This window comes from Mustelus asterias, chromosome 27, assembly GCF_964213995.1.
Source record: "Mustelus asterias chromosome 27, sMusAst1.hap1.1, whole genome shotgun sequence".
Lineage (NCBI taxonomy): Eukaryota > Metazoa > Chordata > Chondrichthyes > Carcharhiniformes > Triakidae > Mustelus > Mustelus asterias.
In genome coordinates this window covers 18,068,180-18,081,349 of record NC_135827.1, presented here as the reverse complement: position 1 = coordinate 18,081,349, position 13,170 = coordinate 18,068,180, and the positions used below count along the sequence as shown (strand labels likewise).

The window sequence follows — 13,170 nt, the reverse complement described above, 5'->3', positions numbered from 1 at the left end:
AGCATAATCAAAGGCCCCACGCACCTCGAACATACTCTCTTCCACCTTCTTCCATCAGGAAAAAGATACAAAAGTCTGAGGTCACATACCAACCAACTCAAGAACAGCTTCTTTCCTGCTGCCATCATACATATCTTGCACTAAGTTGATCCTTCTCTCTGCCCTAGCTATGAACGTAACAGTACATTCTGCACTCCCTCCTTTTCTTCTCTATGAACAGTATGCTTTGTCTGTATAGTGCGCAAGAAACAATACTTTTCACTGTATACCAATACATGTGACAATAATAAAAATCAAATCAAAGAGATGTTGAAAGCGGTGTTAATTCGCAGCATTCACAGAGAAACAAAAGTAGTACATTTAATAAAAGTAAGCTTAGAGAGTAACTTGGAGACAGGACAGTGGTGGCAGGAGTGGTGGAAACCCTACCAATTGCAGACACTCAATTCATTCCAGGGAATGACATAGTAGGATCACAGATGGTCATGATGGCTACTGTAGTCAAGCTACTGATAGAAAATTCAGCCAGAGACATTACAAACAGACCATCCTTGAGTTTCTCCCACATTGCATAGTGATGCAATCACAAACTCATCAGCTAAGGCAAAAGAGAGCAGTGTTGCAAGCCCAGGTGAGGCAAATGAGATCAGGTTATCTGATACCATCTTTAGCCAGTTAACTGAGAATGAGACAGTCACAGAAATGAGACTGATGGGTTCAATTCAAAGAGGTTAATTGAATTGCAGCAGGGTGAATTAAAATAACCCTTTCAGACTGCACACCCAGCACTGGAAGCTTTTTGATTTGATTTGATTTATTGTCACATGTATTAACATACAGTGAAAAGTATTGTTTCTTGCGCACCATACAAACAAAACATACCATTCATAGAGAAAGAAATGAGAGAGTGCAGAACGTAGTGTTACAGTCATAGTTAGGGTGTAGAGAAAGATCAATTTAATGCAAGGTAAGTCCATTCAAAAGTCTGACAGCAGCAGGGAAGAAGCTGCTCTTGAGTTCATAGAATCATAGAAACCCTACAGTGCAGAAAGAGGCCATCTGGCCCATCAAGTCTGCACCGACCACAATCCCACCCAGGCCCTACCCCCTTATCCCTACACATTTACTCGCTAATCCCTCTAACCTACGCATCTCAGGAGACCAAGGGGCAATTTTAGCATGGCCAATCAACCTAACCCGGACATCTTTGGACTGTGGGAGGAAACCGGAGCACCCGGAGGAAACCCACGCAAACACGAGGAGAATGTGCAAACTCCACACAGACAGTGACCCAAGCCGGGAATCGAACCCAGGTCCCTGGCGCTGTGAAGCAGCAGTGCTAACCACTGTGCTTCTATGAAAGTTGGTTGGTACGTGACCTCACACTTTTGTATCTTTTTCCCCGAAAGAAGAGGGTGGAAGAGAATGTTCGGGGTGCATGGCGCCCTTAATTATGCTGGCTGCTTTGCCGAGGCAGCAGGAAGAGTCAATGGATGTGAGGCTGATTTGCGCGATGGATTGGGCTACATTCACGATCTTTTGTAGTTCCTTGCGGTCTTGGGCAGAGCAGGAATCATACCAAGCTGTGATACAACCAGAAAGACTGCTTTCTATGGTGCATCTGTAAAAGTTGGAGAGAGTCGTAGCTGACATGCCAAATTTCCTTTAGTCTTCTGAGAAAGTAGAGGGGTTGGTGGGCTTTCTTAACTATAGTATCGGCATGGGGGGGGACCAGGACAGGTTGTTGGTGATCTGGACACCAAAAACCTTGAAGCTCTCGACCCTTTCTGCTTCGTCCCCATTGATGTAGCCAGGGGCATGTTCTCCTTTACGCTTCCTGAAGTCGATGACAATCTCCTTCATTTTGTTGACATTGAGGGTGGGATTATTGCTGCCGCACCAGCTCACCAGATTCTCTCTCATTCCTGTACTCTCTCTCGTCATTGTTTGAGATCCGACCCACTACAGTGGTGTCGTCAGCAAACTTGAAAATCAAATTGGAGGGGAACTTGGCCGCACAGTCATAGGTGTATAAGGAATATAGTAGGGGGCTGAGAACATAGCCTTGTGGGGCACAGGTGTTGAGGATGATCGTGGAGGAGGTGTTGTTGCCTATCCTTACTGATTGTGGTCTGTGAGTTAGGAAGTTCAGGATCCAGTTGCAGAGGGAGGTGCCAAGGCCCAGATCACGGAGTTTGGAGACGAGTTTCGTGGGAATAATAGTGTTGAAGGCTGAGCTGTAGTCAATAAATAGGAGTCGGACATAGGTATCCTTGTTATCTAGGTGTTCCAGAGTTGAGTGTAGGGCCAGGGAAATGGCATCTGCTGTGGACCTGTTGCAGCAGTAGGCAATCTGCAATGGATCCTGGTAGTCTGGGAGGCTGGAATTGATTCGTGCCATGACTAACCTTTCGAAGCACTTCATAATGGATGTCAGAGTCACCGGCCGATAGTCATTAAGGCACGCTGCTTAGTTTTTCTTAGGTACCAGGATGATGGTCGCCTTCTTGAAGCAGATGGGGACCTCAGATTGTCGGAAAGAGAGATTGAAGATGTCTGTGAATACCTCCGCCAGCTGATCTGCGCAGGATCTGAGTGCATGTCTGGGTACCCTATCCGGGTCAATCTCAATCGAACAAGACTTCTTCACCGCACGGGACCTTCAACCGATGCTATACACTAGATACATCGATGACATTTTCTTCCTTCGGACTCATGGTGAACAATCACTGAAACAACTCTATGATGACATCAACAAGTTCCATCCCACCATCAGGCTCACCATAGACTACTCTCCGGAATCGGTTGCATTCTTGGACACGCGCATCTCCATTAAGGACGGTCACCTCAGCACCTCACTGTACCGCAAGCCCACGGATAACCTCACGATGCTCCACTTCTCCAGCTTCCACCCTAAACACGTTAAAGAAGCCATCCCCTACGGACAAGCCCTCCGTATACACAGGATCTGCTCGGATGAGGAGGATCGCAACAGACACCTCCAGACGCTGAAAGGTGCCCTCATAAGAACAGGATATGGCGCTAGACTCATTGATCAACAGTTCCAACGCGCCACAGCGAAAAACCGCACCGACCTCCTCAGAAGACAAACACGGGACACAGTGGACAGAGTACCCTTCGTTGTCCAGTACTTCCCCGGAGCAGAGAAGCTACGGCATCTCCTCCGGAGCCTTCAACATGTCATTGATGAAGACGAACATCTCGCCAAGGCCATCCCCACACCCCCACTTCTTGCCTTCAAACAACCGCACAATCTCAAACAGACCATTGTCCGCAGCAAACTACCCAGCCTTCAGGAGAACAGTGACCAAGACACCACACAACCCTGCCACAGCAACCTCTGCAAGACGTGCAGGATCATCGACACAGATGCCATCATCTCACGTGAGAACACCATCCACCAGGTACACGGTACATACTCTTGCAACTCGGCCAACGTTGTCTACCTGATACGCTGCAAGAAAGGATGTCCCGAGGCATGGTACATTGGGGAAACTATGCAGACGCTGCGACAATGGATGAATGAACACCGCTCGACAATCACCAGGCAAGACTGTTCTCTTCCTGTTGGGGAGCACTTCAGCGGTCACGGGCGTTCGGCCTCTGATATTCGGGTAAGCGTTCTCCAAGGCGGCCTTCGCGACACACGACAGCGCAGAGTCGCTGAGCAGAAACTGATAGCCAAGTTCCGCACACACGAGGACGGCCTCAACCGGGATATTGGGTTCATGTCACACTATTTGTAATGCCCACAGTTGCGTGGACCTGCAGAGTTTCACTGGCTGTCTTGTCTGGAGACAATACACATCTTTTTAGCCTGTCTTGATGCTCTCTCCACTCTCATTGTTTTGTTTCTTAAAGACTTGATTAGTTGTAAGTATTCGCATTCCAACCATTATTCATGTAAATTGAGTCTGTGTCTTTATATGCCCTGTTTGTGAACAGAATTCCCACTCACCTGAAGAAGGGGCTTAGAGCTTCGAAAGCTTGTGTGGCTTTTGCTACCAAATAAACCTGTTGGACTTTAACCTGGTGTTGTTAAACTTCTTACTGTGTTTACCCTATCCGGGACAGTTGCTTTCCGTGGGTTGACCTTCAAGAAAGTTGCTTCGACATCTGCAATGGTGACCCCAGATACAGGTTTATCCAGGGCTTCCAGGGTGGAAGGCATGCTCTCGCTAACCTCTTGCTCAAAACGGGCATAGAGTGCATTGAGCTCAACAGAGAGGGGTGCGTTGGAGCCGGCAATTTTACATGCCTTCATCTTGTAACCCGTTATGTCTTGCAGACCTGGCCATAGTCAGCGGGGTCGGTGTGGCGAGCTTGGGACTCTAACTTGGTCCGGTATTGTCTTTTGGCACCTTTGATAGATCTCCTTAGATCGTATCTGGCTTTCTTGGATAGCTCAGTGTCACCTGATTTGAACGCCTCAGACCTGGACTTCAGCAAGCAGTGGATATCCCCGTTTATCCATGGTTTCCGGTTGGGGAACACATGGATTTGCTTCTATGGCACACAATCTTCTACACACTTATTAATGAAGTCAGTTACTGTAATGGCGTACTCCTTCTGGCTGGTCGCAGACTTTTTAAATACTGACCAGTCCACTGACTCCAAGCAGCCCTGTAGGAGATCATCCAATTCCTCAGACCAACATTGCACGACTCTCTTTGATGGATTCTCCCACTTCAGTTTTTGCTTGTAAGCTGGGAGCAGACGCACAGCCTTGTGATCTGATTTGCCAAAGTGTGGGCGGGCGATAGAACAGTAGGCATATTTGATATTTGTGTGGCAGTGGTCGAGGATGTTTGGGCCTCTGGTGGAGCAGGAGACGTGTTGGTGGTAACTTGATAGTACGCCCTTGAGCTTGGCCTGACTGAAGTCCCCGACCATGATGAACAAGGCCTCGGGATGTCTCGTCTCAAGGCTATTCGTAGTGGTGCTCAAGACATTCCAGGCTGTGACTACGTACAGGAGAACAAGCATCAGGTCTCGTTATTCATGAAGCAGGGGGAAGGTGAGAGAAAAAAATTGTGACAGTGACTTCCCTAAAATTCATTTGAGAAATGAGGAAGAACTGTAAAATTTAAACTAGTGGTTAAGTCATCTCCCAGATAAGAGCCGGAGCATATTGACAGAGTTACTGCAGGCCTATAAATGTATTTGTTTGGATAAACTAGATAAAAACGGGGTTAGCAATGCATGACGTAGTTGTGGGAGACCCTGCTCCAATCAAACAACATCCATCTAGATTAAGTCCAGCTAAGTTATCACAGGTACAAAAGGGAAATTGAGTATATGTTCCAAAATGATCTGATTGAATTAGGTTCTACTGACTGGAGCTCCTCTATCGTCCTGGTACCTAAATCAGATGGAAGCCAGAGACTGTGCATGGGCTACAGGCTGTAACCAAGAGGGATTTGTTTCCTTTTCCACTTTTGGAAGACTGCATCAAAAGCATTGGTTGATCGAAACTCATCACGAAAATAGACTCGCTAATGGGCAAGTACCTTTGACTGAGGGGGCAAGGGAGAACTCCGCGTTTGTGATGCCACAAGGACTTTATCAATTCAAGGTGATGCCCTTCTGGATGAAGAATGCCCCTATGATCTTTCAGCAGCTCATGAACCAAGTGATTCAAGAATCGAGTCACTGTGCGGTATACATCAATGACTTGGTGGTATTCCGGAGGAGTGCCACCGAAAGGAACTGTTAGACCGCTGACAAGACCAACTTGTGATGAAACTAGCAAAACGTAAATTTGCAAGGGCCCAAATTTCATACCTGGGACATAGAAACTAGTAGCAGGAGTAGGCCATTCGGCCCTTTGAGCCTGCTCCGCCATTCATCTTGATCATGGCTGATCAGCGAATTCAATACCTCCCTTCCTCCCATATCGCTTGATTTCTTTAGCACCAAGAGCTATATCTAATTTCTTCTTGAAATCAGTCAACATTTTGGCCTCAGCTAAATTCAGTCATAGTGAATTCTACACATTCACCACCCTCTGGGTGAAGAAATTTCTCCTCATCTCAGTTCTAAAAGGTTTACTCCTTATCCTCAAATTATCACTGCTACTTCTGGACTCCCCCACCGTTGGAAACATTCTTTCTGAATGTACCCCATCAGAATTTTATGAGATGCCTTCTCACTCTTCTAAACTCCAGTAAATATAATCCTAACCAACTTAGTCTCTCCTCATATGACAGACTTGCAATCCTAGGAATCAGCCTGGTAAACCTTCAGTGTACTCCCTCTATAGCAAGGACATCCTTCTCAGATAAGGACACCAAAACTGCACATGATACTCCAAGTGTGGCCTCACCAACACCCTACACAACTGCAGCAAAACATCCCTATCCTTATATTCAAATCCTCTCGTTATGAAGGCCAACATACTACTTGCCTGCCGTACCTGTGCACTTACTTTCAGTGACTGATGCACGAGGACTCCAAGGTCTCATTGAGTATCCACCTCTCTCAATTTACACCCATTCAAATAATAATCTGTCTTCCTATTATTGCTACCAAAGTGGATAGCCACATATTTATCCACATTATACTGAATCTGCCATGCAGATGTCCACACGCTCAGCCTGTCCAAGTCATGCTGAAGCATCTCTGCATTCTCCTCACAGCTCACCTTCCCAGCCAACTCTATCACCTGCAAATTTGGTGATAATACATTCAGTTCCCTCTTCCAAATCATTAATATATAGTGTGCGTTGGCGTCCTAGCACAAATCCCTGTGGAACACCACTAATCACTGGCTATCAATCAGAAAAAGACATCTTTGCTTCCTATCTGCTAACCGGCTTTTTATCCATCTCAAGACATTACCCGCAATCCCACGTGCTTTAACTTTATACAGTCTGTTATGTGAGACCTTGTCAAAAGCCTTCTGAAAGTCTAAATAAACCACATCCAATGGTTCTCCTCAGTCAACTCTACAAGTTACATCTTCAAAAAAATTCCAATAGATTCGTCAAGCATTATTTCCCTTTCGTAAATCCACATATAGTGGGACATGGCCAAATGGCCCCATGACATGCAAATGTACAGGCCATTTGAATTTTTCCAGAACCCACCAGTCGAAAATAAATTTTAAAATTTCTGGGCATAAGCAGATTCTATCGCAAGTTCATTCTAAATTTTAGCAGTGTGGTAGCACCACTCACAGAGCTCTTAAAATAAGAACAGGCACGTTTTCAGGATGGAAGACTTCCGAATGGTATTCAACTATTTAAAAACCGAGCTGACAACAAACTCAGTATTAGCAGCACCCAACTACAAGCAGTTAAAACTAGTGGTGGGTGCCAGCGACACTGGTATAGGAGCTGTGTTATTGCAAGACGACAAACTTGGCCTTGAGAAACTAGTGGGATATTTTTCAAGGAAATTAAATCAGCACCAACAGAAGCATTCACCCATTGAGAAGGAGACTTTAAGCCTGGTACTGCACTACATCATTTCAAGATTTATATTGCCAGCAACCCAGCAGAGACAATTGCATATACAGACCACAGCCCTTTAAAGTTTTTGGGAAAATTCCGAGATCGGAACACAAGATTATTCCAATGGAGTTTGCTATTGCAACCATACATCTTAAACGCCTTTCATGTGGCTGGGAGAGAACATCACTGTGAATGCATTATCCCAAGTGTAAAAAAGACTTCTGGGAACAGTGGATGTAAATTTATGGGGTACCCTCGATGTTAATGCATGCTTTTGAATGCTGTAATGTTTAATACAATAGCACATATAAGAAAAGGGTTGTGAAATGAAACGGCTTTCAAATTAAGACCTTCCATTTTTAAAAAGGGGAGACATATCATGAATGTTCCAGCAGGTTAAAAGCCACCAGGACTTCAAAAGGTATTGCACAGGATGTGAATCCCAATCACTAGATTAGAAGTTATAGACAGACCAGAAAAATAAATCGTCCTGCTAAATGAAAACACTTTAAGTCAATGATTGCACCATCCAGAGAAGGCATACATATTTTAATCTTTTAGAATTACAGAATCTGAGGGGACGGATGGCCAATGGGTCCCTTCTTAGCTAGTGAAGGCTTTTACTTAAAAGTCTGAGCAGGAAAGGTAGCTTGAAGTAGATTTTTGTAGAGGTGTGGGGGCAGTGGTTTTGAAAGGAAGAGTAAAGCCTCCTAGTTATAAGATGAACAAAGCTGATTATCAGGAGTAGTAGTTCAGTGTGAATTGAGTAAAATTATATACCAGTCTCACAGAGAGACTGGGGGAAGGTAGAACTGGGAGGGAAACTGAAAAGTGATGGGTTTTTGGGATACAATGAGACTGTTGGGGATGGCAGAACAATTTGGGAAGGATAGGTGGTAAAGACAGAAACCGTTGCACAATAGTTTATATATGAAAACAAAGAAATCCAAGAGCTTTTGGCACTTGATGTTAAAGGTTGGTGGAGGAGGCAGGGAAAAGTATTTTGGGGTGATTAATCTTGAAGGAGAGCTATGTTTTGTCCTGATCCTCCAGGATGGTGCTAAAATAATAGAAAGATTTCACTGAGGAAAGCAAGTCTGTTGTGTTAAAAAAATATTTGTTTACTCAAAATGTATTTACATGGGAAAAATGTCCTTTGCATTCAGCTGAACTGAAAGCCATGGATTTCATCTCCAGCAGCCTCTGTACTGAATACTGGCTGTGGCATTTGTCAAAAATTAAAATGATTGCTAATTTCCTTCACCTGATGTCGAGTAGAGTGAGTAGAGTGCAGAATAAAATTATGGCCAATCTTTAATCTTAAGTTTTGAAAAAGCGTCAGATTTTGAAGGGTAGCCATTCTTACTTAACAAAATTCATTTTATGTTTGATCCAGATTTACCTCAAAACTTCTTCAGAGAATTAGATGCGACAGTGAGAGTTATGTGGATTATTATTATTGACCTTATATTCATTTAACAAATACATCACCTCACTCAAAAATGGACCAAATTGTAATCTGTGAATACCAACCTGACTGAAATGTGACTCACTGCTTCATATGATTAAAACTATAAACTAAATCATGAAATAATAATGTGTCTGGTCTTGGGAGCTGTCATATTATTTCTATCTTCCAAAAAAATATGAACTGTTAATGCTTTACTGCCATACAAAGTGAATTTGTTCTTCGATCACACTGATATCTGACAATCCAAAAAAATGAAAAAAATCATCATGCCAAAAGCATTCGTCAAACGCAAATTCTCTGCTTTAACATCCCTTGATATAGCCTGGATTTTCTAATCAAATTATTTTAATGTTGGCAGTTATTGCCATTTAAAAAGAATACCAATTGCAAAATCTAGTTGTTGAGTTATAACTATTGAGATTACACTGGTGCAGAAATCAACATATTCTGTTACCTAGCTTCCCAAGGCAAACAGCATTTCCTTAATTTAAAAAATGTAGTTACATTTTGCTCATGGTAGATATTCTGAACTGCCACAGTTATCAAAGTACATTGAATGTAAATGCATAAAAGCTGGTTTGTGTTTAAAACAATGAAATTTATTGAAAGTTGCAGAGGTATGGAATAACTATCACACAACACTGCACTGAATTTTTAGCAATAGTCTGTTTTTTTTGCTGTATACACAGCAATGCCTCAAAACATTCCACAATTTTAATTTAATTACTGATTTTTTGTATGAACCTACAGTATTAGCTACATTGTACTAGGCATACTAAGGTAGATGAAGCAAATGCCTTCTTCCCCATTCAATTCACCAGGTAATAATTCAGAATGAGCAACAGCTCTCTCATTGGATAAGGTTATATTTATTATCAGACACCGGTCAAGAAACGAACAAATCCATGAAGGTGCAAACAACATCAAACAAGTACATAAATACAGAAACAAAAGACAACAAGTTTGCACAATTGTGTCTGCAACTTATTCAGTTTTTGTTTTGGAGTACAATATTAGGAAATGGACGCACAACCTTATTTTATCTGGGTTAATGCCTCCATGAAATTGCAGTCCAAGAACCGCATAAGAATGTGTTAAACATGAAATGAATATCGCAGAATATAATCTCACTCAGGAAAATGTATCAGCTGCAAAATCCGGTGTTATATACTCCTATATCTTGGAAATAAAAACATATGTCTGTCATTACAACATGTAAATCAGATTGCACTATATTTGCAACACTTCAATAAATTTTACATACTAGCTACTGTTGGACTGTAATAATGTTGGCAGTATCCTGCCTGGGCTGTTCCCTGTGATAAAGACTGGAGCAGCACATGTTTATCAATGATATTTTGTTCAGAGTATCAGCTATTCATTGAAGATATTCTTTATTTTAATAATACAAATGAGCAATGATTTGTGGTTTAGTTTTAAAGCAGTTGTTTTCTTTTGAAACTAAGTACAACATTCACACATATTTCAAAACATTCCTTTTTAAAAATTTCTCCTAGAGGCCAGCTTCCTTGTTTTCAAGGCATGAGTTCATCAATACACAACAATTAAGAATGTTTCAAAACATTTTTTACTTAGAAAGACCATTACATCTAAACAATTTTGCAAAACATTGGTTCACACATCACATTCATGCAATGCATAAGACTAACAGCAGAACTATGAAATTTTACTTAGACTTCAATGTTTCAGTACTTAGTCACATTAGTTTCCCCAGATTTCCTGCTACCATTATAGTAGCAGCAAATTAGGATTAATGAATAATAGCCATGGTATTCTAATTCTGGAATACTACACACTGAGGACGAATAAATGATAGCTTAATTAAGCATTTTTAATTGAAGTTAATCACCACTTACAGGGGCAATGAAAAGAGCATTCGTTAGCAGAAAATATTACAATATTTATATATAGGTACTAGAATCAAGTTACAAAACATTATGACATTAAACATTGTCATTAATTTCAGATAGCGTAGCCAGTAAGAACTGTTTCGCTGTATGAAAATATTACTTCAACCCACTGATGAAATTACATTAACTCTAATAGATGCTCTGGGAGCGATTACAAGATGGAATTCTAACATTTATGTATGATATTATAAACCCAAACTTCAAACCTCAAGATCAGAAAGCTGCTTTCTAATCACTCTATTCTTTCAAAAATACCTTTAAGCTGTGCAAGCTGCTACATTCAGTTATGTTTGCCCATTTTTGTGCCCAACATGAATTCCAACTGAAAATATATCTATATTAAGGTATGATAGCATTCAAACTGAAGAATTAATAATATCACCAACATTACTGCAAATATCTTAAGATGTGACTGTCAGGAAAATCCAAATGCAGTATATAGTACTACCTTACAACTTCTCATTTCGGATTTATCTTGTGTGTTTCATTTATTTGTGGCGATACCCCTCCGCTAGAGGGTTAAATGAGCCAGGAGAATCCGATTGTGTTATTAACTGCTACTTCTCCAATTCATAAATAGCCTTTGGGTCATCTATGAACAAAGTGTTTTTGAAAAAATTCAATACAGCAGCTAAACAGCTGCATTAGGGCAGTTAAATTGTCAACAGATTTATAAACAGAAAAAAAATTGGCCTCAAGAAATTTGTAGGAGTTTAATGTTCATAATTCTTTCTAAAGTGTTTTACAGTTCAGAACAAGGTTTTTTCAAATAATTTTACCCCGTCAAGAAGCTTGCCTTTAGCATTGAAAATTGGTTTATTTGCATGCTATTAAGCAAATTACAAGGTGCACCAACAGGTAAATCAACTGAACACGGTTTCACAAATTTAACCCAAGTAATTCTTGGGAATATAGAAACATTCTGATAAATAGTTATGGGACACTAAGATGTAATTCCCCAGATAGGGGCACAACAGCAATCGATAACGCATGACAGGCACTTTTTTTAAAATTCAGGATCAACACTTTGATCTAATATTCCTATATCCCATATCCTGAAGTATATTCCCATTGCCACATCTGCAAAACGTCCCTCCCACTGCTCAGATACGGGAGGCAGGAACGCACAAAGACCAAGCAAAACATATACCCAGCTAAATATACGATTTGTTTCATCTGACAGGAATTTAAAATATATTGAAGATTGCAGGGCATTTAAGGTTCAAGAAATATTTTTTTTGGGGGGGGGGGGAGTTGCAAGAGAATAGATGTGAAAGAATACCTTCTGGAAAATGTTTTGGACTGCAACCAAAGCTTGCAGCAGGTACCATTTTTCTGCTGATGTGATGAGAACAACCGACTTGTCCAAAAACAAAAGTTTACCACTCACGACCAAAAATAACAAACCCCAACAAAAATCCGCAATATCCTGAAATGCACACAAGGGCTATTTGCTAGGAAGGAAAGCCACTGGAGCAAAACAGCCCACAGCTGCCCTCCTCTACTTGCTGGCTTGGCTTTGCTCTCGACAAACGCCACAGTTATGTTTGGCAGAGACGCGTTAAAGTGCAAAGCCTGGGGTGGACAGCCAGCCGGTGCAAAAACTGGCTGGATAATCCTCTCTCTCTCTCTCGGTCTGTCCTACCTGGGGTGTCTCAAGCCGGCCGGGGAAGGCGGTTTGTTCCTCAGGTGCTGGAGCTGCTGGAGCGACCTCACCGAGATGTTCTTGAACAAACTGTCCTCAGCCGCGTCCTCCAGCTTCAGCTGCGGGATGATGTGACCCGGGTTGGCGAAAGCCATGCTGCTGTGTCGCTTCAGTTTATTTTGAACGATATAATTCGAAATTAAATATATATTTATATATGTGCGTTTGTGTATGTGTGTCTCCGATTAATAATATCCTGTGATATCTTTCCCCGAAGACATGTGAGCCGTTGCTTATTGTTGATGGACCGATGCTAATACTGCTGCTTGCTTGCTGACTGTTGCCTGGCGGCGGCGGCAGCTGCTGCTGCGCGAGACGCGAACGTTGGGGCTCGCGGGGGGGGTGGGGAGGATGGCGGGCGCGCACTGGCGCAACCGTTAGGCTCGCGGCAGGGTTGGGGGGGGGGGGGGGAGGGGGCGCTGGAGCGCGCGCACAAGGCGTGAGGCGCGACCGTTGGGGCTCGCGAGGGCCTGGAGCGCGCCAGACGGAACCGTTGGGGGCTCGCGCGCACGCGCGCGACACCCAGCCAACGAACGCTGAGCTGTCGTGCCGGCGCCGCCGTTCAGGTAACCCAGAGACTTCCCTCCC

At 42.8% G+C, this 13,170-nt stretch overlaps 1 protein-coding gene across 1 annotated transcript in view; it reads right to left on the bottom strand.

Moving 5' to 3' along the window:
• LOC144479859 (protein Aster-B-like) overlaps positions 1-12,598 on the bottom strand; it is a 669,932-nt gene extending 657,334 nt beyond the window's left edge. Inside the window, exon 1 of the mRNA XM_078198866.1 lies at positions 12,523-12,598. The gene's annotated coding sequence lies outside the window, so the exon portion shown is untranslated. The remainder of the gene's footprint in view (positions 1-12,522) is intronic.
• Between the last annotated feature and the right edge of the window lie 572 nt (positions 12,599-13,170).